The 27,636-nt window shown below is 33.1% G+C and overlaps 1 protein-coding gene across 4 annotated transcripts in view; it reads left to right on the top strand.

The window, feature by feature from the left end:
• LOC148603839 (carbohydrate sulfotransferase 8-like) overlaps nucleotides 1-27,636 on the top strand; it is a 52,456-nt gene that overhangs the window by 18,936 nt on the left and 5,884 nt on the right. The window contains exon 1 of one of the 4 annotated variants that reach the window (XM_088552266.1): nucleotides 16,124-16,233. The exons of the other annotated variants lie outside the window; for them this stretch is intronic. The gene's annotated coding sequence lies outside the window, so the exon portion shown is untranslated. Of the gene's footprint in view, nucleotides 1-16,123; nucleotides 16,234-27,636 lie in introns of those variants that run through there. 4 annotated transcript variants of the gene reach the window in all.

Here is a 27,636-nt window from a genome sequence, read left to right as displayed (position 1 = left end):
TTTATCATTTCACGATGATTAAAATAAAACTTCTTTATATGGAGGTAAAAAATTACAAATGACAAGGGGGGGGAATAATATAGTTTTCGAAACTTCTGTAAAATAAAAATATTTCTCCAGTATCCGGGACCAGTAGAAAAGAGAACGGATATGTTGAAAGAGTAATCAAGGGAACCAAGGTTATAGCGGTAATCAAAAGAATGTAATTCAGGGACAAAGACCAGACATGGAAAACAGACATACACAATAAAGAACATAAAGTAACTAAAATCATACATACAACGTAACAAAAGTAAATGAGCAATTCGGACTCCACTAAAAACTGGGAGCATGGACCAGGTGCACCGGTAGGGTAAGCGTCCTCTGCTTTTAAGTTGCTCATAAAAAGTCAAGTCCGGGGTAGACAAACGAGGAAAAAAAACTATGACCCATTGAATAAATCAGTTTTCATGGTGCTGATGTATACACCATAACGATCCACAAGTTCATGAGGACGACCATAAAACTTCTGTAGTGATGGCTTTAATCTTGTAGCAACATAACCTTGTTCCAGAAGCCTATTTGTTAGAGTTCTAGCGCGATACAAAAAAGTCTGCGTAGTTTCGGCAAGCTCTGGCATTGAAACATTACAAATGCATTACATTGAAACATTACAAATGCACCACATATAACCTAGATACAATATAGCAACCACTTTCATTAAAAGGACCTCAACAACTGTAAACACACCTCTTATTAAGCAGTTACAGGCTCCGACAACAAAAGTAAAAGTCAAATAACGACATATTTATAATCAACATCACCTGACTGTGCATGAAATCTGCGATTAGGTTTATACAGTTTTATAAGACGATTATCGGCCCCCCTTTAATGTAGGGTAAAAATAAGCTGAAAAAACAAACAAATACACCATACATAACATTACCTCATTTATTCATTCAATTATTTCCATGGAATATCCCAACAAACAACATGAAGACAAAATGAAATATTCACTGAAATAACGCCTGAAGTTGCAGTTTTTAGTTAAGCCCGAGTTGCTTATTTACTTTTGTTACTTCGTATGTATTATTTGGGTTGATTTATGTTCTTTGTTTTGTGTGTCTGTTTTCCATGTCTTTTACCCTAGATTACATTCTTTTTGATTTCCGCTAGAATCTTGATTCCCTTGATTACCCTTCAACCGTACGATCGTTTGCCATTGATACGTTTGATTTTTCTAGAATGGAATTATTAGTGACCGTAATTTGTGCTGCAGTGTCCAGAACACTATACGTATCCATATTTAAAAACTAAATAGATATAACCAGACTGACTGGCCGCATTGTGATCTTTTACAGACGTTTCTTGATTACTGCCATCGACTGATTTTCCTTCCATGTCTACTTGTCGGCCTGGGTTGCTGGCTGGGACCGAGACTTAGCGGACAAGTGTTTTAAGGATCTACTTCATTTTTTATCAAGACATTCCTTTTCATATTATCCTGCCCTCCTACAATGGTAACACGGCATTCGAGTCTAGCTTGGTTTTTCAGGAAAAACAGACCCTGATCTACTGTTTGAAAAACGCCTTCCTGAATTTCCAGAGCAGCGTTGTGGAGACCTAGTTCGTCTGAAATAATTTCTGTTGATACTGGAATCCCTACTATCTAGCCTACGAAGAATCTCCTTCACGGCTTGGGTCAACTCCTGCATATCTAGACTACTGAAATGTGTCCTACTAGATTGACATGGTTAATATCCCACAGTATATTGTTCGTCAGCGAGCGCTGTTTTTCGAGCAGGGTATGAGCAGTTTGAAACGACAGAAAAGCATGTTGGAAAATTAACTGATGCCCTGACATATTTGAGTGCATTGAAAATATTTTATTCTTCTCCATTGCATACTTAACGAGCCCTCTTTCTGTCGTAGAGACCTAAGCTCTCGCCTTGCTGCAATCGTAGCCTCTGTTTGTGCTAAAAGTCTGATCATATTTTTGACAAATTCGTTATACCTGGAACGGCAGATTACCCTGGCGAATTCCCGTGCTTTGTCACTTACACAATCTATTTCCTTAGCCTTCTTATCACTTAAATGATGCCTATCTGCCATACGTTTGGACAGAAACAAAAATGAGTCTTAGTTTCCTTCTCCATTCAACTTTGGAGGTTTCGGTGTAGGTGGTCTATTATTTCGCCTTTTAGATTTCTTGTGACGCTTGCTGTATCATCCCTACATCATTTTTCTATCAAACGCTTGTATTTGAAGAGCCAGACTCCGAGTTTAAAGAATCATACAAACGACACCTGTTCTTTCTTCTTTGCCTGAAAACAAAAGTATTTCAACCAAGGCAATGATTATGACTGCCAAATCTCCACCTTTCCGAGTCAGAATTATCCGACCCGGATAAGACTACTCTTGGATTTCGCCTTAAGTCTTTATTACCACTAAGTGTACTGGTATACATATGTGGGTTCTAATTCATATTAGTTTGCGAGTCTAAGGCATTGTTGGCATGGTTGGGGCCATCACCGGAACTATACTTGTTATTTTATGTGTTGTCTTTGCTTGTAGAAAGTCTGTCAATCTTTCTTGTTTTATACATTCCCCATAATACCGTTTGTTATCTAGCAGTGTCAGTGAAATGCAAATGTTGAAATGTTCTCCTCTCATCCTTATTGATGGCCTCACCCCATTTTTTCCTTTCTGATAACTTCTGCTGTAACATTCTGCTTGTCTCCGGCCATATGTTATTCTCTGCTTCTAGCCAAACACGTGTCATCTTCATCTTGTGTATCTTTTTCGTGAGTGCTTTATTTCTCTCCCGAAAGGCATTCAATCCTCGCAAAATCACTTTCCCTAAGTAATCATTTGCTGTCAGTCGTTTTTGGTATTCCAGTAAATTCAACTGTGTCTTGAATGTCAATGAAGCCTTGTGCCACCCTATACATTACAAACGTGTATACCTTTGCTGATCTTATATTCTTTATGCGCTGGAAATCCTTTCACCGGAACTCTAACATAAACTTGGTCTTTAAACTCATTCTTATTATTGATTTCCTTTTGTAGTTTCACAATAATGGGATATATACTTTGTTAAACGCAATTGAAAATGTACAGACAACAGTACAAGGATTTACAACACAATTGAAAATGTACATACAATAATACTAGAATTTAAGTCATGATATTAGAATAACGTTTTGTACTCGTTGTATAGTATAAAATTGTGTCAACATTTAAAAAAATACAATTAAAGCAGTATGGTGTCAAATTGTATTATTTGTATTGATAATCTGTACTCAAACAATGATCCATCAATATAAATAATTCCACACAATCAGGTTTCACAGAAGTCAAGGAGTAATCAAGATAACCAAGATTCTAGCGGAAATCAAAAGAATGTAATCCAGGGACAAAACCAGACATGGAAAACAGACATACACAACAAAGAACATAAAATAACAAAAAATAATACCTAAGAAGTAGCAAAAGTAAATGAGCAATTCGGACTCATGGGAGCAAGGACCAGGTGCACCGGTAGGGTAAGTTCATGATGACAGTCATAAAACTTCTGTTGTGATGACTTCAATCTTATAGTTATCATAATGGAGCTTCATTATTTCATTATTTCTCTAAAAATAAAATCGTGTATTGCTAATGAATTTCCATTTTTAACACATCGAGTACGCATAACCTTAGAGTTGTGTATTGCATATTTAGATATTCATTTTTTAATATTTATTCCTATGTAGTAGTGAAAATGCACATTTAATTGCATATTGACCAAAGTACGATAAGTTTGTTTTGTGTATCAAAATTTTACAATGACGTGAGAACGTGACGGCAAAATTAAATTCGTGTTTTGGAGTACAAATAACCTTTTCTGACAATGAACAGAAGCGCAATGTATGAACTTTCCATAATGGAAATGTATGATTTCTAAACTGAATTTTACTTTTACCATCGGCAAAGTGATCAAAAGGATTTTTTATGTAGAAAATCAATAATCGTGCTCTGAGCTTCAATTTATTATGAAAAAATTCCTGTAAAATAACACGAATGTTCCTATTAGAATGACTCGAGAACTGGTTGGACAAATATTCCAAAAGGGTTGATTTCCAAGTTACACTGTAATCTGAATTATTTCATCAGTTGTTTAAGACACTGTCCATTCAGAAACCAGTCAGTTCCTATGATGTGGCACATGATAATTTATTCCAATGGAATGGTTTGTTCTAATGTAATTTTATATCACATATTTTAGCAATCGTACAAAGATTTCCTAAATCGACAATGGACGACTCAGGAAATGATTTTAACGTTTTAACTAAAATACAAACATTTTTGCACAAAATGAAAGAGTTATCTATCTTTTTTTCAATGAATTTCACTAGTTTTTATGTAATGTATTTCTCTTTAACTAGTTAATAAAAAAACAACAACATTCAACTTAGAAAATGGATCCATTTGCGATATGAAATAGGTGATTTTTTTTCGAAAACAAAATTTATCATGTGGATTTGTGTATTGTTTGTTCGCGGTTGTTTTTGGCTTCGTTTGGCGGTGTTGTGGGTCTTTTCTTTACACAAAGGCACATTCTAATGTTTCTAAAAGGTACCAATATATGATAACTTTTGCTGGTGTTTTAACCACATTGTGTCCAAAGAAATTGTACTATGATAATATTAATTATTTCTAGAGATAAAAAAGGTCATATGAGATGAAACATTTGTGCATAAACTTACTTTATCAAGTATGTATCTAGGGAGGACTATATGCGTGTGTAAAAAGAAAATATTGATCATATAGGGCAAAATATATAAAATATTTTCTTAAGGTTCATACTTTTTTACATAGCTAACAATGGAGAATTGTTTGATTGCATACTAGAGTTAAGAATTTATTATCACAATGAAAAATATTAAATATCATTACAAAGTGTATAAAGATTTACAGATTTGCAATGTAACTTGTATAGAATAAACCCTTTAAGGCGTACAATAACACGTCGTTTTAAACTGAAGCATTGTTTTTTACCTACAAATATTCGATATACTTAAGATAATTTTTTGTGACATGCATCATTAATTTGATCCTCTATCCTACATATTAACATCTAAATGAACTGTCCCGTACCACCATACATCGTGTCCTAAGTTACAGCCCTAGATTAATCCTACGAGGAGGAATGTCCCGGCCAGCCAAAGTATATTTTTATATAGCCTAACTGGCCGAGTGGTCTAGGGCGCTGGACTTTGTGCAGGCGGTGTTGTCATAGATGTCACAGCAGTACAAGTTCGAGTCCCGCGGAGGGAACGACCAAAACTAAAAAAAAAATTGCGCACATTTTTTGTCGTTCCCTCCGCGGGACTGCTGACTACACTGCTCCATCGAATCATATTGATACGACCAAAAATTTGCCTCGCAAATTTGACTGTTGGAACATCGTTGGGGATTTTTTCAGACCTTTATATATATAAACGTCTAAATATGATTAACATCACCAGATGGTAAAATTTAAATTGAATATTTCGGATAACAGATATCCTTCCTCGGCATAAAACTCATAAAACTATATGAGCATAAAACTCACAAAACTTAACGAGCATAAAACTCACAAAGTTCAAGATAAAAAAAGATTCAGAAGCTGAATCGCGTACGCTGTTGGTGATTGTACCTTTATCAAAGGCTCACATAAGCAACTGTTGAGGAGCCTGAATGAAATTAACAAAGAGAGTCTTTTTTCAAAGTTACAATTAACTGTGGAAAACAATTTAAAAAAATAAAAAGTCCAAATTTAGTAGTACGGGGTATTGATGTATAGCAAGTAGTGCTGTACCAGCCTCAAGTTAGATCCTAGACCTAAAAATGAATTATTTTTTCTCGTTATTTCCATCTGGAGAAGTTGTTTGCAATTTCTTCATCCAAAAGCTTTCCCGAGATACTCTTTTACATTTTGACCAGTTTTTATTATGTTCTATGATCATCACAACAATGTTGTGGAGATCCTCCTGGGTGTGTCCGGCAGATCTAAGATGGCGACTTAGAGGGAGGTCTGGTTTGCATTTGTAGTCACTGCGATGACCATTCATACGCCTGTTGAAAGGTTGTTCTGTTTCGCCAACGTGCTGCATACCACATCGGCACTGGAGAAGGTATATGGTATTTTCGGTTTTGCAAGTTACGTCGCAAAAAATGGCAAATTCCTTTCCAGTGTAGTAGCTTTTAAAAGTTTTGGTGTGCAGCATCTGGGTACAGGTCTTACATCTCCACATGGTCGACACTGGCCCGTTGTATTTTGTTTGGGATGAGATGATATCTCTGCTCTTGCCACACCATCTCTTAGACTCCTAGGTCTACGGAATGCCAAAACCGGTGCCCAAGCAAAGAGTTTGGAGAGGTTAGTATGTTTTTGAATGGCTTCCTAATTCAAATGAAGTAGCTGCGACATTTTCCCAAAAGGCTGGGTGGTAAGTAAGCAAAAAAGGAATCCTTTTGTTCTTTTTCTTGGGTTTGTACTCGAGGAGATCGTTACGGCTGATGTTGTTAGCATGTTCAAATCCCCGATCTACGTCTGCGGATTTGTAGCCACGCGATAAAAAATTACCACGCGTATTAGTTCATCTAGACGTTTGTTAGTGATATCGTTAGATGAGCAAATACGCCGAATTCTAACTGCCTAACTGTATGGTATACTTTTAGTACAATGTTTTGGATGACAACTATTGGGAGACAAGTGTTGGTGACTATCAGTTAGTTTGCGTTGACGATCAATTGACATTTCACCGTCTCTTACAGACGTAGTAGTATCCAAAAATGTGATTTTAGTGTCGGAAAATTCATGGGTGTTTGTAAAAGTTGGACGAAAAAAACGGGACCTAAACATATTGATGTTTTCTTGCTGGACAACACATTTTTAATGTTTTTTCCCCTTTTCACAGGGTCTTGGCTTTTTTGTAAATGCAGTTGTCGTTATATCTAAAGATTATGCCACGCAATCATTTGATTTACCTGTAGTTCTGATAACATTATTTGATTTTGTAATCATTACCTTAATAGTTTCAAATGAATTTTGTTATACCTTAACCATGGACGTAGAACTAGTTTTGCGTTCAACATAAGTTGTTAAATATCTTTTTTTTCGTTTTAACTAAATGATAATTCTTGATAAATTGGACATATATGTATATGCCTCTGTTTTTGAAACAACATCTTATTCATGTAGGTCACAACGATATTGGAGTTGATTTTTTTTACCGAATAAGAAACTCAGACCAAAGTTCTCGCAATTGCTTACACTCGTACAACGTTAAGTCCTATATATAAAGTGTGTATATTAATAAAGACTATAGAAATTATGTCTAATAGTGAAATACATGTCAAATATGACGAAATTGTAGTTTATTTTTACCTGAATTGAATACAATTTCTTAGTTTATATATATGCCATGACGAAATTTGATTAATTGTCATGTTCTTGATAAAAGGAAAGCTTTATAAAAAGTGACATTAGCAAAGTGGATTATTTGTTTGCTACTATCAGGATTTCAAGAAATAAAACGTAGCTGTTTCGAGAAAAAAGGTAAGAAATTTTCAGACAAAGACATTAATTTCCCTTTTGTCTCTATCTTTAGCTTATTTTTATATAGGAATGTATCAAACAGAATGTTTAGTGTGTAATGACATATATGTTGAATATTATACACTCATTTGTCATTACCTGAGAGAAAATGTCCCTCAAACAGTTTAGCCACAATCTCCTAAAGATGAATGCAACACTTGTTTGAGAACTGTAAAAATCATACGAACATGTGTTGCACTTTTCTCCTGGAAATAAGGGAAATGAAAGTCGTGTTGTAAATAGGCGTTTTCAGTGTGTATTTCTTGATTATTGGTAGTCCGAGTTGCTCACTTACTTTGGTTACTTTTTAAGTATTTTTTTAGTTATTTATGTTCTTTGTTGTGCGTGTCTGTTTTCCATGTCTGGTCTTTGTCCCTGGATTACAATCTTTTCATTTCCACTAGAATCTTGGTTGTCTTGCTTACTCTTTCTTATACCCGCATCGATGAAACTCTTCACCCTCTTTTCAATTAACAATCACAAAAGATTGAATTTCTAAACACTCGTGTAAGAATCTTAGATCCTTTATAATATTGACACTGAAACAAGTCTATCATTCTAATTTTAAGTCAGCTTTTAAAGGAAATCAAACTAAACCTTGTAAAAAGAAGACGTATTTAAAACTCTTCAAATGACTTTTGTCTTCTTGTGTAAATGTAATAGAAATTTCTTCATCTTGTGCCTTAAAAATCAATCTTAATGGGTAACTAACAATTCCAAAGAAACATTGGTATAACAGTAACATATTTACAACAACCCCACAATTACTATACATAGAAATTACCATTATTAACTATGCACATTTAATGACAGAAAGATTCCAATACGATTTTGATTGCTGACTTTGGAATTTTTCAAATTAGTATTTAGAAGCAATCTCTTTAAAAAAATCAGATATTTAAGATGTTGGTCAAATTAATAAACAAATATAAACCAATACCCAATAGAAATGTCTGTTGTTGTCAAACAATGCCAGAAAAATGTCTAAGATTATTTATAGGGTAACACCTACAGCTGCTGATTAAAAGATGAAAAATTAACCTGAATGTGTATGTATGTATGTATCAGTATAAAGTACATTTAATAGGATTAACTCATTAATCAAGTAATCTACCCTCTAGCACTTGTATTGTACTACTAATGCAATGATTGGCAAGTCCATTTAAGATCACATAATTTACGCCCCGTGGTTATACACCAGTACATTTTTAAGGTAAGAATTTTTTGTTATACGGCGACACTTGTAAAAATTGTGATGTAAATTTTATAACTAATAAGTACATTAATGATACTGTATTTATTAGCCACAAAGAATTATTTTTATAGGCAAAGTGCAAGTATTCCGATTATAGTCATTCTATTTCAGAAATATAATATCCAGATTTCAGTATAAAAAGTTTGTAATCTGATTTCTTTCATAGTGAATTGGCATTTAATTAGAATTCATATAGTCATTTCCGTAAATATTCTATCAATTGTATTTCTTATTTTCTTATTTTTTGGCATTACAAAACCCCAGTTATCCAAGTTATCCATAATCTGAATACTTTCATAAGTTGTTTAAAAAACTGTCCATTCAGAAACCAAGCAGTTATGACATGGATGGCATGTGGTAATTTTTATCCCATGGATTTTTTGGTCTTGTTATTTTTATATCATATACATACATACATACATACATATATATAATATATATATAGCAGTGTAGCAAATAGAGTCGTCAAATTTTGGGATGTTTGTATAGTATTTATTTGCTGTAATTAATTTAATCCTCTAATCTGCATTATAATACCTAGATGAACTGTACCGTGCTACCATACATCGTGTACTAAATTACAGCCCTAGATTAATCTTAACAGGAGGAATGATCCGGCCTATATAGCCTAGCTGGCCGAGTGGTGTAGGGCGCTGGATTTTGTGCAGGATATTTTGCCGTAGATATCACATGGGAACAACCACAAAATTTGCTTTGCAAATTTGACAGTTCTAACATCGTTGGGAATATATATATAAACGTCTCAGAATTGATATAGGGAAAAAATTGCGATGCAAATTGTTGGTCGTTTCCTCCGCGGGACTCGAACTCGCATGGCTGTGACATCTATGGCAACACCACCTGCACAAAGTCCAGCGTCTTAGACCACACATATATACATATATGAATACATGTCCAACAGTACAAAGATTTTTTTTAAATCGACAATAGATGGGTATGAAAATGATTTTACAGTTCATTAAGAAAGCAAGCAAATATTGCACAAAATGAAAGAGTTATCTTCCCTTTTCAATGAGTTTCAAAGGTTTTTATATAATTAAGGTTATGACAAAATTACCGAACACTTATCCGATCCATAATCAAGTAGATGCTAAAAAAATCCGGCAAAATAGATAATACACCACGGGATCAGCTGGTACCACAATGGTCCTCACTTGGTACAGTCATTTCAAACAAATTGGTGGGTTAAATCAAGTTTTTACAGAGCGTTAATCCTCCGTCTTCCATTGCGGTGTGAATAAACCGGTGGCGTTTAAATAGCATATGCAGGCTATTGTGTCATTATCGGCAAATCAGCGGTCACATCAGCACAAAGAATAATTTTAAAAAAAATCGTTACACATTATTTTAGAAGTAACTGGTTTTTTTTTCAAATATTTAACAAAAATTGGTCAGAGACTTCCTTATACCTCTGATTAAGGATTCTGTTACGCAGATATTTATCGCGTTTAAGGAAATCAGCGTAGTTTGTTCTTACATTATCGTAGCGAATCAGTTGTGAAATATAAACACCAAATACAGGATAAGAAGGTATATTGCTGTACACTTAATGGAACTAATCATTTTGTCCTCTTTAACCATTGCAATTAATCAAAAACCAACTTCAAACTTTGAAAATGAAAATCTGTCATGTGTCACTCACTGCCTGCGTTTTACGCGGACACTTTATTAATTTCATCAAAGAATATACACGCAATTTAATTTAGAATTTTAAAAGTAAAAATAATAATCCTATTGTGTACTGTAAGAGGATTTCATATCAGTTCTAATTACATTTTTGTCTCTAAACTCTATGCTAGAAATTGTAATCATTACTAATTTTTTCGATAACCCATACTGATAGACTGAATCTGATGTTTTGGAAATATCGAAATTTGTTATCACAATATTTTCAATACAGACTTAGCAGGAAAGCCTTTACATTCAACCTCCTCTTTCTTCAAAGCTCTAGATTAATCATCACCTCTCATTACACTTCATCAACAATAGTTCATTTTTTTATGTTTATATGTTTGATGGACTTCACTCCTTCTTGTTTTTTCCACGGGGCACAGTTAACTCAACGCCGTCAGTACAATATCTTATCGTGGAATGGTTGGCATTATCTCAGGGAATGTCAGTTTCTAGTCAAGAGTAATCAAAGGAACCAAGGTTATAGCGGTGATCAAAAGAATGTAATCCATGGACAAAGACCAGACATGGAAAACAGATATACACAACAGAAAACACAAAGTAACAAATATCATACATACAAAGTAACAAAAGCAAATTAGCAACTCGGACTCCACTAAAACCTGGGAGCATGGACCAGGTGCACCGGTAGGGTAAGCGTCCTCTGCTTTTCTAAAAACACCCGCCGAGTTGCTCATAAAAAGTCAAGTCCGGGGTAGACAAACGAGGAAGGGAAAACTATGACCCGTTGAATAAATTAGTTTTCATGGTGCAGATGGATACACCATAACGATCTTTGACAGTTGTGAGTATAGAAGTTAAAAGCTTTGAAAGAGGTTTGGTGGTACATTTTGCAGATCCAGCTATGAAACATTGTTTGTATGGATTCTTGTGGAGTTTAGGAATCCAGTACATAGACGGTAAATCACAATCATCGTCCGTGGTAGAGAGACCAAAAGGGGATAGCACAGATTTATGGTTTTCAATAATCTCTTCTTTGGAGATTGTGATAGCAGTATAAGTCTTATCAGTGCTATTATTTTCTACGTCTACCTGTGATAATAAACATTGGATGTAAAACGTTTTGCAGACACAAACAATGTTGTTTTGGGCTTTGTCTGCTGGTACGACAACATATTTGTCAGGTATAATAGACGATGTTGCATGCTACATCGGGTCTTTGAAAACTGATGTAGCCTTGGCACTCATTGACCTACTTTAAACTTTCATTCGTTTTAAAATTAAAGACCTCACGGCCTTTAACCACTCTGACAGAGAATCAATGTCTTCTTGTTCTCGTTTTATCTATTTTCTTTATATACCACAGGTTTTACGGAACATCCGGTTAACACCCGTAAATCAAGCATTGCTCTGATGATCTGCCGTGTTAATTGAATCAAGTAAGATGGCCTGAAATGGCCAGTACATGCGGACTACTGTAAATTTAACCAATGGCATGATATCATCTATAGCATCTCTTAAAGCTGTTAAACTGCAAAAATCAAAGCTTCTTTATAGATTGTAAGCACTAATAATGAATTGATGTCAACGATTTGGTTTACAAACTATGAATTTTGTTTCAGTTTGGAATGAGGGTCATGTCCTAGAGGTCTTTTCTGTCACCCCTATTACAAAATGAATTTGAGTATTTTTTTTTTTTTTTCGTGGTTGTTGTTGTTGGTCTTGTTTGGCCATTATTAGTTTACTACTGGTATGACTTGTGGAACTTTCTTGTGAAGCCAAGTGTACCTGCCCTAAAATAATGTCACCGAGTAAGAAGCAGTGGTATTGAATATGATAGTATTGCATGGTATAGAGATGGAAAAGGTCATATGGGATGAAAGTTTTGTAAGAGAACTAACTGTATAAAGTATAACTAGGGAGGACTATATTTGGGTTTAAAAATAATCCAATGATTATATATGACTATATAAAATATTTTCTTACAGGATAATTTTATAATATAGCTATCAAAGGAGCATTGTTTGATTGCATACTGGAGACTCAATGATCCCAATGAAAACCTTAAAATGTCATTACAAATGACAGAGAGATTAAAAACTTATAGAACAAACCGCTTCATGTACAATACACTATCATTGTTTGACTTACAAAATAATATACACTTAAGATAGTTATAAAGTTTAAAGGACTGTATTATTATTGATTGATAAGGTTGAAGGTAAAATGTGGATAAGTATACAAGAGTTTCACCATAGTTTAATCTGACTCGCTGTTTTAAGTTTAGTTATCACTCTGAAACCAATTCATTGGATTCTTATCAATAATCAAAAAAGATGTATTCAATAAAACGAAAATGAAGCGCATAACAAAATAGTAGTTCATCTAAAAATAGTATTTCATCTAAAAATAGAAGTACAATTAAAAATAGAAGTTTATCTAAAAATAGAAGTACAAGTATTTATGCATCAGCACTCATGCAGCTGGAAAGGGACGAAACTTTATAAAAACCAGGGATACTTTTACAGAAACGTTTCGGATTTGCAATAACCTTTTTCCTCGAAGTTCTGAGCCACGTTTAATGTTCATAATCGACGATCAGACCAAGTGGATCCGACTTGATATCAAATACATAAAGAGAAGGATATATTACTTTTAATTATGCGATACACTCAAAAGTTCTTTTGAAAGTTTGAAGATAGAAACGGAGCATTAAAATGTTCTTTATCATGGCAATTGGTGTTTTTTTGCTAGAATTTCTTCCCTTACTTACTTTAATCAAAGGGTCTGTTGTTTTATGTAAATGCAGTCGTCGTTATGTCCAAAGATTATGAGACACAATCGTTAGAATTATTGGGAATTCTGGATACGATATTAACTTTAAATTTGTAATTTGCTCCACAGTCGGTTTATGTGTGTGTGTGTGTTTTTTTTTGTTTTTTGTATTTTACATGTATTTTTGTTTAAGATGTCGGATCATAACATTCATACTTAGGTTTCAAATGAATTTTGACATTCCGGGTCTTAATCATGGACGTAATATTTCCCATAATGCTTCGTAAAGGACTAGTTGTGTGTTAAACATAAATGCCTAATTGATTTTAATAACGGATAATTCTTGATAAATGTAGACTTATAGGCCTCTACTTCTGAAACAACATCTTATTCGGGTAGAGCAAGATGAAATTTAAATTTCTTTTACCAATTATGGCAATTGCTTACACGTACAAAGTAAAATCATATCTATTAAGCTTCTGAATGTTAACAACGCGTGTTCGAGATGACTATGCAATTTATGTGTAATAGTGATATCTATGTCAATTACAACGGACTCGTTATTTATTTTACCTGCATTAAATATAATTTCTTAGTTTACATATATACATTATTATATATATGTCATCAGCAAAATGATTTATGTATTGCTTTCATCATGATTCCAAAAATTAAAACGAAGCTGTTTCGAAAAAAAGTAAGAAACCTGCAGATAAAGACATTATTTTTGCTTTTGTCTCTAGCTCTAGAGAAATGTGTAATGACTTAAAAAGTAACATTATGCTTGCAACTGTCGCTACAAAAGAGAAGGTTTCCCTCAACAAGATACATGTAGCAGCCATTATCACCCAAATGTGAATTCTCTCCCATCAACACTTGTTTGAGAACTTGGAAAATCATACGGAAATGTATTGCATTTTTCTCTTAAAAATAAGGAAAAGGAAAGTCTAGTTGTAAATAAGCGTTTTCGTTGTGTACTTCTTGGTACATGTAGATGGCTAAAAGGCTGCATTTTACAATAGGAATATGTTCTTACTATAAGCAATCGGTTTTCGGTCAATGTTATTTGTAAAATGTTTGTCTGGATTGTCTATAACTGGAGAGGCAGATTACACACGAAGACTTTGAAGAAGATTTAAATAATTTAATACGATAATTTAATGATAACTTAATTACAACAACGATACAAGGGTAGACCACAGTATAAAGCCTGATCTAATTGTATATCAACATAAATTTTGCAACAGATTTAAAACATCTCAAATAATCAACAATATTCGAAATAACATGACAACATCCAAATAGGTAGCATATTTAACTTTCACATATGTATTAGTTTAGTTTTACCTTGATTTATTGTTTTTTTTTCAAATATAACTACATAATTTACAGTTTGTCACAAATTAATAAAGCTCAAGCAATATAACTTTAAATGTGTTGAAAACTAACATTCTAAAATATCTAAGTTGACAAATTATGAAATTCATACTACAATTTAACAAAAACTTTTAAATACTTATTCTCTTTATTTGTTGACATGGTCCATATTCAATCGGTGACATTGCACTAGCTTCAATACCCTTTCAACAGACTATAGCAAAACAAGGAATTTCCCTGATTCTTAATGTATAAAGAGACACGTAAAAAACTTATCAGTCTTATCTAAACTTAGGTTTTAATTGAAATCAAACTGTTGGTAGTCCGAGTTTTGCTCATTTACTTTTGTTACTTTTTAAATATTTTTTAGTTAATTTATGTTCTTTGTTGTGTGTGTCTGTTTTCCATGTCTGGTCTTTGTCCCTGGATTACATTCTTTTTCATTTCCACTAGAATCTTGGTTGTCTTGCTTTCTCTTTCTTACGCCCGCATCGATGATACTCTTCACCCTCTTTTCAATTGAAAATTGTAAAAGAAGGAATTTCTAAACATTAGTGTAAGAGATCCTAAATACTTAATATGGACACTGAAACAAATCTATCATTCTAATTCAAAGTCAGTTTTTAATGGAAATCAAACTAAACGTTGTTAAAAGAAGAGGTATCACAAACTCTTCAAATAACTTTCGTCTTCTTGTGTACATATAATAGACAATTTTCCATTTTCTATCATCTTATACCATAAAAACAATTTTTTACACAATCACAATCACTATACACACCTTAAATTGTTCAGAAATATCCAGAAAAAAAACATGACATTTCTCTAAAATGGCTGATGTATTTCGACTGCTGACTTTGGAACTTTTCAAGTTACATATTAAAAGTGATGAAAATTCTGCATATCACAAACTACAATTATATATAGTAATTTCAATAATTCTGAAATTGTTGAAGTGGACTCTACCTGGGGCATTAGCTCAATCGTCAGATTATTATCTTTAGTAATGAGCTATTATGCAGTGTTACTCTAATGTAATGGATAATATCATATATTATTTATATGCACTAATAGTGTAGTAATAGAATTCAGGATCAAACTTATTCCTATTATATATATAGTATCCAAGATTGGATAAATTTACAAAATTACTTACCTACTGTCATATTAATGCTTACAAAAAAATCTTAGATCTTTTTATAAGAAAAGTCCGTCTATCATTTATATGTACACGCATTGTTTGTCTATTCTTTCTGTCATGTATGATTTGTATATATGTTTGACCAGATATTGCACATATTATGTATCTGAGCGTTATCAATAAAGATTACTAAGTTTAATAATGTAAATTAATATTAATACCTTAATCCTTAAAACAATACAAGTCATGAACAGGACTTATCCCTTTAACTTTAATTGATATACGAAAGTGTACCATATACTTAAATATTTTTCTCTAACATGTGTTAAAGTTCCTAAACCAATAAAAACGCCGATCAATAGTTACTTTAAATACTTCAGAGTCAAAACCCAGCTGTAGTTTTTGACCAGGAGCGGAAAGCCATAAAACGTAAATCTATTTTACTTTAAATTACTTTATCCATAAAATATCCGGGCGAATGTCAAATTATCATTGTCTTTCTGCCTGTTACAGAACCTTTAAAGTGATAAAGAAATATCGATTCTTTGTAAATTTTTATGATACTATTAATTCTTTAGAAAAGTATTTACTAAACTAAGTTACCAGAATGAAAATATGTTTTTCTTTTATGCTGGAGTTTTTAACTACTCTGACGTGTATGTTTTGCCTTTGAAAAGCCATTTTCATTCAAATCAAAGACCGTTAGCAAGCAAAAGATAACTACCAGATATCTGCCTAGAAAAGGGAAAAAAATTCTGAAAGAATTGGCATCATACAATTTACGAACTTTGAACTACCTGCTACTCATATTAAAATACATTGTATATCAGCTACTGAACGGTTATCAATAATCATGTAGTTGTTTTGGGGTAAGAATAGCTATTTATACTCTACTTGGATCAAAGTTAAGAAAATTGTGACATTGGCATACACCATTGAAGTTTAAATGCAAATAGTTATGCGGGTGTGTTAAGGAGAAATGTCATAAATTGTCATAAATTCAACAATGAAAACAAGCTACATTTAAACTCGTCTTAATACGTGAAATTTCGTCAATGTTCATATCTTATGTATACTAGTGCGTAAAATAAAATTTTCCAAACACAAAAAGATCAACAAAATGTCAAAATGTGAAATAAAAATGAGTCACGTGATCGGTTTACCAAGCCGTGGTCAGACCACATAAATGTCAAAAGTGCAGTGGGAAGATGACAAAACTGTACATTCAAATTTTAATGGTAGGTCAATGAATATGTATATTTTTCAAAAAGTGCTGCGGGAAGTCTGAAAAATCTACAAGAAAGTTTAGAAATTGCTCGTAACTTGCTTGGGATGAGATATTTTTGCGTTTCCTTGTATTTCAACAAATACTAAAACAAAACGCTACCGATAGATAACTTCCCGCAGCAGTTTTCAAGTAAAATGAAATAACGCTTTGAGTTTCTTATTTTTAAAAAATAAAAACATTTTTCATTGAATATTGCAATTATTTATAATATAATTTGCAGAAAAGTTAGTAACTTGTGTTAAAGATGTCATCTTTTTTGCTGATCAAAGCATGGTACCCCCCTTTTTACAAGTATATAGTATATGTTGTCTTATGTAGAAAATATTCCATATCCAACAGTATCTAGGCAATATTTCCTTTCATTGAAAATTTGTTATACGTGTCATTCTCCGAAATCTGCATAAATGAAAACAGAAAGTAGCATGTAACGGCTTAGTAATTGGTGTAAACGTGATATGTTTAAGACATTGCATGAGTGTGCATGTACAATCTGAACTCTCCTAAGGATCATGAGGTATCATCATAGATAATTGAAGTTGATGTACAATTTGCCAACAAAGAAGAGACAACATCGTATGGAGTTTTTGCTCCATACAAAAAAAAAAATGTTAATTCAAAATCCAATTTGATAGTGTATTTGCCCTTTAATACCCCCCCCCCCACACACACACACAAATACACTTCACCATAGTACCAAATGAAGTATCATTATTTTAGGAATACATGTATATAACAGTTACTCTAAGTGGTGGTGGGGGGACACGATTAGTCTGTACATCACTACATGAATATTCGTTTAAAGATACTAGGGGTAAGTGTTTATAAATGTACATGTATGTTCATGCAATAATTCAATGATTTTCTCTTATATGATATGGCTATGAACATACTTCAAGGTCTGTTTTATAGTTCATAGTTAACACATGTATGATTAACAGGAAGGATCATGCTTCTTCACATTTTCTGAGTTTGCAACTTTTGTTCAGATTAAGAATGCAAAAGGAAAGGTATGGTCTAATTTTATGACTGAACACATTTTGAACATGTACTGTATACAAAACTCCCTTCAAAACGTTTATGAAATGAAGTGTTTTTTACATTTTATTTTCAAAAAAATTATGTATACACAGCAATGTTCAGTGTTAGCACAATTATAGAAAGTTATATTAATCACATTGATCACTGTACTTGTCCTACATAGATAGGATATGATTCCATTGAGTCAAAACACAATTTAGCAGAAAACTTTTTTCAAATGCACTTTCCATTGAACACATAACTATATGTATTTCACTAATACATCCAATTTCAATGTAAATGTATAATGTACACATGAAATATGGCAAGTAAATGCTTCCTTCTGTTAACTTTGCAAACAGTTCTTGAAATCAAAATTGAATCCAACTGAGAACATTTATTCACAAATAAAAACGTCAAATTTCTTGTCACTCTGAGTTGAAAACTGTTGAAGTTCGGTAATATTCTATACTCGAGACTCTATACTGTTACCAAAGGGATAGAAACATCAACCTAAGTAAGGTTTACCTTGCTGTCCATGGGTTTGAAGCTTGGAGTTGGGAAATATCTCTGTAAAGACAGTAAAATTCAAATTAGCATATACTTCATGCAATCAAATTACTGGTCAGTCATTCAAAAGGCCACGTGCGGCCACAGGGTTGAAATGAATATAGATAACCAATTACATATATTACAAGAATTTGACATGTCATTGAAAGTTATTGAAAGGAAAACATTTAAACAATGATTTCCATCCCTTGTTTATAGTTAAAATAAGATTATATAAACAGACATTTACTAGTATCAATTCGGGTTGTAATATATTTATCATTTCAATACACATTTCGGTAGATGAAGATTTTTGAAACTCTGATGACAGTTGTTCGATGTATGTTAGTAGGCCAGTGATGAATGAACCACGACAAAGCCGGTCCCGCATATAGTTACAACCGTCTTATACATAAACTAAGAGAATTTAAGATACAACTTACCCAAACTTGTATTGTTGTTTTACTATACTCGGCGTCACATAAATAACATACTGTTAAAATTTGAAAAAAAAATATTTTCTACGACTTTATTGACACCTACCGTCGTTTAAATTGTCTTAAATGACTTGCTCATTCGTTTAGCCAAACGGCTTCTCCCTGAACAAGTCGCTTTTAGCTTAAATCATGCGTAACAAATCCTTACGGGAAAATCCCATACTAATATCCGCCATGTTGGTTTCTACGGGACGATTTGTTTACAAACGAAGTTCGTAAGTTCCCGTCGAACTCCGGTGACAATCGTCTGCCTGATTAACTTCTCGGTATTGTACGTTGTTCGCGTAAAATAAATCCGAGATATCCGAAATAACGCCGAAATGCATTCTGGGCTCTTCGGTTTCTGGACAAACCATTTAAACGTAAACAACATCTCCTAGCAACCCGATCACTGTAAACATGGCCGACTTTTTACAATGTAAATATGGGCACCGAGAATTAAAATCTGACCGGAATTTAACGATTCAATGTTTAGGGAGAAGCCGTTTGGCTAAACGAATGAGCAAGTCATTTAAGACAATTTAAACGACGGTAGGTGTCAATAAAGTCGTAGCAAATATTTTTATTCAAATTTTAACAGTATGTTATTTATGTGATGCCGAGTATAGTAATATGTATGACTTCAGAATTCGTCAATGATTGAAGTGTAAAGTGAAGTCCCGTTAAATGCAAACATGACGTCTTATTTGTTTACTATAGGTGCTCTGACGTTTCAAGCTTCTCTGTGACGTCAAAATGCTGTCAATTTTGTTATGCTGTGTTTCTTTATAAAAATGGGGATCTATTAAATCGTTTATTTTATAGATTGCAGAAGTAAGGACTTCATTTATACTAAAAATATTCTTATGCGTTATTTGCAAAGATTTTGGTTACTTCCGGAATAAATTCTCCCAACTTAAAACGTCACGTATTGTGTGCGTGATCAGACGTCAAGAAAACTCCGTAACATACCCGCGTTTGCCTCTTTGTAGGTATTTCTAAAATTTCAACTTTGATACCATGTTAGTTACGCATGACATGTTAATCATTTCTATGCATTTACCCAAATAAACCAGTCGCTTACTAAAATATGGATATCAAATCTGTCAATGTACAAAAGTTTGGTTCTTGTTTGTAAACCGGGTACATAAAGTCAAGGACCAGAAAATTACTTTTACAAATTTCTTCATTTTTGTTTTCTAAATGAAAATAGCTACACCTGTACATGTAATGGAACATTAATATTAACTGAATGACTTTTTAGCATTGAAACTGAGTAACATTTTAACAAAACTAATTATTTATGTATATATGAAGTACCGATCTGATAAACTCAATGAGAACGGAAACAATCAATAAGGAAATTCCTTTTAAAAATGGCAATTTGGAGAAAAAACTTTGAAACAAGGAAACCAAAGTATATTTGAATAGTACATAAAAGAAATTGTTTTGGCGTGGTAAAGTACTTAAATTTCACCATATGAATGTTTTAAGAGGAAGTTACAACATAGACAGCCGTCATTGTGAAACATTATATGTAACTTTGTTATTTTTTTTTGTTTGATTTTGTTTTTTTTCTTTTAAGTCTTGTTATCCATGGTGGCCTTGAGCTGACATTTTTCATCCCGGTGGGGTTGTTGTCTCTGGGACATTTTCACCATATCCATTCCACTTTTTTTCCTATTTTTTTTTCAAGTAAGAAATTAAAGTGATTTAAGTTTTTATTCATTTTGTTCATATAAAAGACATTTGTTCAGTATTTGAGCAGTTGAGGAAGCTTTCTCTTCCGCCTCACTGAAATTTAGGACCGTTTTCTGAACCACTATAAGAAGTTTGAAGCCTCAATGTATTTTGTTGGTCCGCACTCCTGTGTAACAAACCGACTTTTAAAAACTCGAAATTTTGTCTTTTCAAATATTTAAATTCTTGTAAATGCTTAGATAATACTTTATTATTCATAATAAGGGAGTAACCATTGGAAACATTATTATTGGTAACAATATCAGGACGTGTATTCAGTAGTGAAAAGTTATCTAACTAAATAATTAAAAAAAACCTAAAAACAATACCAGACACAAATGGAAAAAAAAACGACGAAAATACAAAATATCTTCACGCCCCTTGTCCACAAAAAAATCAAACGGATACCTCCAAAACTCGGGCATGCGAGTCAGATACAAACGATATAATTGGTGTAGCCTTATTGACTTATACACACTGTTTTACACGGTATCATTGGTGTAGCCTGGTTGAGTTATACACGCTATCTTACATGGTATCATTGGTGTAGCCTGGTTGATTTTTATACACACTATCTTACACGGTATCATTGGTGTAGCCTGGTTGAGTTATACACGCTATCTTACACGGTATCATACACGGTATCATTGGTGTAGCCTGGTTGACTTATACACACTATCTTACACGGTATCATTGGTGTAGCCTGGTTGGGTTATGCACGCTATTTACATGGTATCATTGGTGTAGCCTGATTGAGTTGTACACGCTATCTTACATGGTATCATTTGTGTAGCCTGGTTGAGTTATACACACTGTTTTACACGGTATCATTGGCGTATCCTGATTGAATTATACACGCTATCTTACATGGTATCATTGGTGTAGCCTGGTTGAGTTATACACACTATTTTACACGGTATCATTGGTATAGCCTGAATGAGTTGTACACGCTATCTTACATGGTATCATTGGTGTAGCCTGGTTGAGTTATACACACTATTTTACACGGTATCATTGGTGTATCCTGATTGAGTTATACACGCTATCTTACATGGTATCATTGGTGTAGCCTGGTTGAGTTACAACCTATTTTACACGGTATCATTGGTGTAGCCTGGTTGATTTTTATACACACTATCTTACACGGTATCATTGGTGTAGCCTGGTTGAGTTATACACGCTATCTTACACGGTATCATACACGGTATCATTGGTGTAGCCTGGTTGACTTATACACACTATCTTACACGGTATCATTGGTGTAGCCTGGTTGGGTTATGCACGCTATTTACATGGTATCATTGGTGTAGCCTGATTGAGTTGTACACGCTATCTTACATGGTATCATTTGTGTAGCCTGGTTGAGTTATACACACTGTTTTACACGGTATCATTGGCGTATCCTGATTGAATTATACACGCTATCTTACATGGTATCATTGGTGTAGCCTGGTTGAGTTACACCCTATTTTACACGGTATCATTGGTGTAGCCTGATTGAGTTAAAGACGCTATCTTACACGATATCATTGGTGTAGCCTGGTTGATTTGTATACACACTATCTTACACGGTATCTTTGGTGTAGCCTGGTTGAGTTATACACGCTATCTTACACGGTATTATTGGTGTAGCCTGATTGAATTATACACGCTATCTTACACGGTATCATACACGGTATCATTGGTGTAGACTGGTTGACTTATACACACTATCTTACATGGTATCAATGGTGTAGCCTGTTCGAGTTATACACGCTATCTTACACGGTATCATTGGTGTAGCCTGATTGAGTTATACACGCTATTTTACACGGTATTATTGGTGTAGCCTGATTGAGTTATACACGCTATTTCACACGGTATCATTGGTGTAGCCTGATTGAGTTATACAAGCTATCTTACACGGTATCATTGTTGTAGCCTGATTGAGTCATACACCTTATCTTACACGGTATCATTGGTGTAGCCTGATAGAGTTAATCACACTATCTTACGTGGTATCATTGTTATTCATACTGTCTTTTTTTGGTTAGTTTCTGAGTAATTGTTTCTTTGTACATCGAAATATGAGGAAACAATCTGTTGTGAATAAATAACCGTGTAGCATCCATAAAAGTACCTTTCTTAGTATAACTTTAAAAATGGAGATGGGTGACTTGCTTAAATGACCTTTACTCAAAGGAGAATGGTTGCTTCATGTTATGGAATGACTGCATATTAACTGTATTCAGGTGACACTAAATTTATATTCTTAAAGTTGAAAATATCTTGATCATTTTGGGGTATGTTATGTCATAATATTAAGCCCGAACTTAGCAAAGAATGTTTAAGTCCAATCATGAAGCACTCGAGAGCCTTACAAATTACCAACATGGATTTCAGTGATTACATAAAATACAATGATGAGGAACATACATGTACATTGTTATAAAACTAGGAATAAACATCTTTTTGACATTGTACGACATATGAGGGATATGATATCCCCTCGATCCTCCGAAGTCAAACCCAGGCAACTTGACAATTATTTCTTTATATTAAGCAGAGAGTCGCCTATCCCATCGGCGCACCCGATCCATGTTCCAAATCTGCTTACGCAACCGGCGCACTTGATCCATGTCCATCACACACTGATTTCTGTCTACGACGCGTATTTCATTTGTTTCCTCATTCATTCTCTAAAACTTGACTCAATTCTTTATTTCACTCAATGAAAACCGTACTATTTCCGCCATTAAGACGAGTTAGAACGCTGATGAAGGATATTGTATGTGATATTTTCTATTTGGCTACTATATTTTTTAAACAGAAACGTAAGTTAGTCTCTTTAGCGCGTGATGACACAGTGTATAGAATTACTACATAAAATGACAACTACAGCAAAGTACTGCTGATTACTATAATATTCTGTCTAATTGGAAAAAAACGTGAAAACTGTCTATACTTACGAAAGAAGAGGAAGAATTGTTTATTTAAAAAATGCAAACTGAGGAGTTAACATAACATCATTATATATTTAATACAGTTGCAATCACTATTGAAAAATTTAACATTTTAGTCATTAATGTATGACCGTCATGGAAATAAAAAGTGCATGCACTCACACTTTGCACAAATACGACATTTTAAAGAATTATGACTCATACTAATGTGTTGCAGGCACCACATGATAGTCATATTGAAAAATTTAGCATTTTAGTCATTAATTTTAGACCTTCATGGAAATTAAAAGTGCACGTACTCACATTTTGCAAGAATATGACATTTGAAAGAATTTTGACTCTAACTGGACACTCATACCTATGCTGGAATATGACATTTTTTAAGAATTTTGACAGAAATATGTCACAGTCACCCACATGATAGCTTTATTGAAAAAAAGGCATTTTAGTCAATAGTTTTAGACCATTATGAAATATAAAACTGCTCGTACTCATACTTTTTGCAGAATTTTTAGACGTTTTACTTAAGTACAGGTGTCATAATCACTAATATGAAGCTGACATGTTTAATTGCTACATATAAAACCATATTCCTTGCTAAAAGTGGCATATTAAAGAATTTCGACCAAAATATTTAGGTATCAGTCACCCATTTAATGCTAAAATTTTCAATTTTAACATTTTTTAGAATGGTTTGTGACCCTTATGTTATCAAAAGTAGCTTTCACTCAAAAAGTACTTTGTCAATCTTGAACTTCGTGAAAATTACCAAACATCTGACAGATAACGGTTATCACTTTTACACTCAGAACAGAAAAATAAACCTTCAATTTTATAATTAAATGATTTGATTTAATTAATATCACAGGTGTATGACAGAATGTAAAAAGACATATACATATAAACAAGATTTCAAGATTTTATTGATACACTCAGACACAATTAAGGTAACATGAGGTCAATAATAAATATGTAAATACACAATGACAGGAAGAATAAGTTGACAGAAAGTAATACAATAATCATAGAAAATATTTGTTAAGTTTGTTTACAAAAGTTGCAATGTAAGATAACAATTTTACATGACAAAAAGTTAACATTCCTTTCATCTTATAAACACTGGGATTCACATAATAATACCTTGGTATGTATGTTTGCCTGAGCTGAACAATAGATTCATTATCACAGATAAATAGATAGTGGTACTCATCTCCTATATCATTCCTACACAGAGGACATATCCTCTCATGTCGAGGGGTCTTATTCCATCTACCCGTTTCGATTGGTAGTTTTAGATTACATGTTCTTAATTTCGTAATATATTTTCTTTTTGACTCCGGCAGCCGTAAGAGGTAATTCTCGATGCCAAAATCTGTTTTAACAGTTTCATAAAAATCCCCTCTAGATGAATTCACTATATTCGAAAACCAACTCTGAATAAACTGATCCCTAAAGCGGTTATACAAAACAGGCTTTAGAGTATTCCATTCAATGTGTAGTTGATTTGCAAATATGTATCCAAGGCCAGTATTGTCAAATAAGGATCTGATGTGGGCAATCCATCTAAAGTTCATGCCTTCGTTAATGTTTAAAGCTAGCATCAACTTGTAAAGAATGCTACTAAGTTTTGTCTCATTCTTTAAAAGTCTACACCAGAACGAGACCATTCTCATATTTGCTCGAACATGTAATGGGTGACGTCTAAGTTCCCCATACACCATGAAGTTTGGGGTCGAAGGTCTGAGATTGAGTATCCTTTTACAAAACTGTAGGTGCACTCTTTCAATTATCTCATGATTCTCGTAACCCCAGACCTCAGATCCATAGAGTAAAATAGGTTCAACCAAGGAGTCAAATAGCTTAAGTTGCACATCTACAGGTATACTATGGTTTCTAATTTTTTTGAATATAGAAAACAAAGATTTTTGTGATTGCTCGACAAGTTTTTTTCTTGCATCGCTAAAATTGCCGTTAAATTTAAAAACAATACCAAGGTATGTCAGCGAATCAACAATATCCAACTCTATACCATTTAGTTTAAATACAGGATTATTTCTGGATTTACGTTTGCTAAAAATAATAGCTTTAGTTTTTGATACATTTACCGAAAGCTTCCATTTAGTACAAAATTCTTGAAAAATATCAAGTGCTTTCTGCATTCCTTCTTCAGATTCAGAAAAAATAACTGTATCATCAGCATATAACAATACAAAAATTTTAATTAAGTGGTGAAGTGTGTTTTCAATTTTCTCTTTAATGACTGTCAATGGTAGAACATTAAGATCTTCAAAGTACTTTTCTAAGTCATTTAGAAATATTGAAAAAAGAAAAGGTGAAAGGTTTTCACCTTGTCTAACACCATTCAGACACAGAAAAAAATCAGAAGTCTGGTTGTTAAATGACACACAAGATTTAATATTATCATACATGTTATAGATTATTCGGAAACACTTTCCCTTGATACCATAATTTTGTAACTTTTTCCAAAGACCAACTCGCCATACAGTGTCGAAAGCTTTGCGAAAATCGACAAATGTGCAATATAATTTTTTACCATAAGTCAAATATAATGAAATCAGGGCATGCATAATAAAAATATTATCTGTGGTTGAGTAACCCTTCCTGAAGCCGGATTGACATTTAGAAATAATATCAAACTTACTAGAAAGAAAGTTTAATCTACTGTTTATAATTGATGTAAATTATTTACCTAAGCAGCTAATTAGTGTAATAGCTCGGTAATTATCTGGATCATTTGGATCACCTTTATTCTTGTATATCGGACGAATAATTCCATTTAACCAGGTATCTGGCACAATATCAGAATCAAACACAATATTAAAAAGTTTACAAAAAATAGAGACGAGATGCGGCGAGGAACATTTAAAATATTCATTTACAAATTCGTCGATACCTGAAGCTTTACCATTCTTTAACCCTTTAATTGCTTCATTTACTTCATCTTCAGTTATCTCCCCATTAATAATTACATCATAAAGACCATTGTCGCATATGTTATCAAGGAAAGCGTCCGAATCATCTTCATCAACAACATCTTCACTGGTATTATTTAATTTCTTAAAGTATTCATATAATTTATCAGTATCAATATTAGCATCTTTCTTATTTGAAAAGTTCATATTATTAAGTATTTTCCACATTTCTTTGGGATCAGATTTAGAGGTTTGTCTAAGTTTTGTTGCATTCTGCTCTTGAAAAAGTTCAAAACTTTTGTTCATAGCATTTCGAAACTCTTTTGCTTTTAGATTTAATTCATTTTTGACTTGATCTGATTTATCATGTTTATATTTATCTCTGAGTTTATTAAATTCTTTGCGTTTTTCAGCACAAGTTTTATTAAACCATGGTTTTGACTTATTATGATCATTTAATCTCTTTTTAGGAGTGTGTGTCCCAAATGTATTTTTTGCATTATCAACAAAAATATTTTGAAGATCTAAAAACAAATCATCTATAACACCTTTGGTAATGGTTTCTATACAAACGGAGTTGACCTTTTCATCTAATTCTTTAATGCAATCATTTTCATCTGAATTAATATTATTCACAAACTCTTGAGTCTTCACCTGATTCCATTTAATAATTTTTTCCCCTTCACTAACTTTAGCACGATTATCATGCTTGTCATTTTTTGACAAGATAGTAAAGTGTATTCTATTGTGTATGTCAGAGAACATGGGATTAAAATCACATATTTCAAACTCTATAATATATTGGATTAACAATGGGAACATAATTAGACAATCAACAGTGCTAATGTTTTTGCTAGTTGTTTTACCACAAAGTTTATCAGCATGTA

Source organism: Perna viridis, chromosome 11 (genome assembly GCF_037379345.1).
Source record: "Perna viridis isolate PV_CMFRI_1.1 ecotype Kerala chromosome 11, ASM3737934v1, whole genome shotgun sequence".
Lineage (NCBI taxonomy): Eukaryota > Metazoa > Mollusca > Bivalvia > Mytilida > Mytilidae > Perna > Perna viridis.
This window is presented reverse-complemented; position numbering and strand designations above follow the sequence as displayed.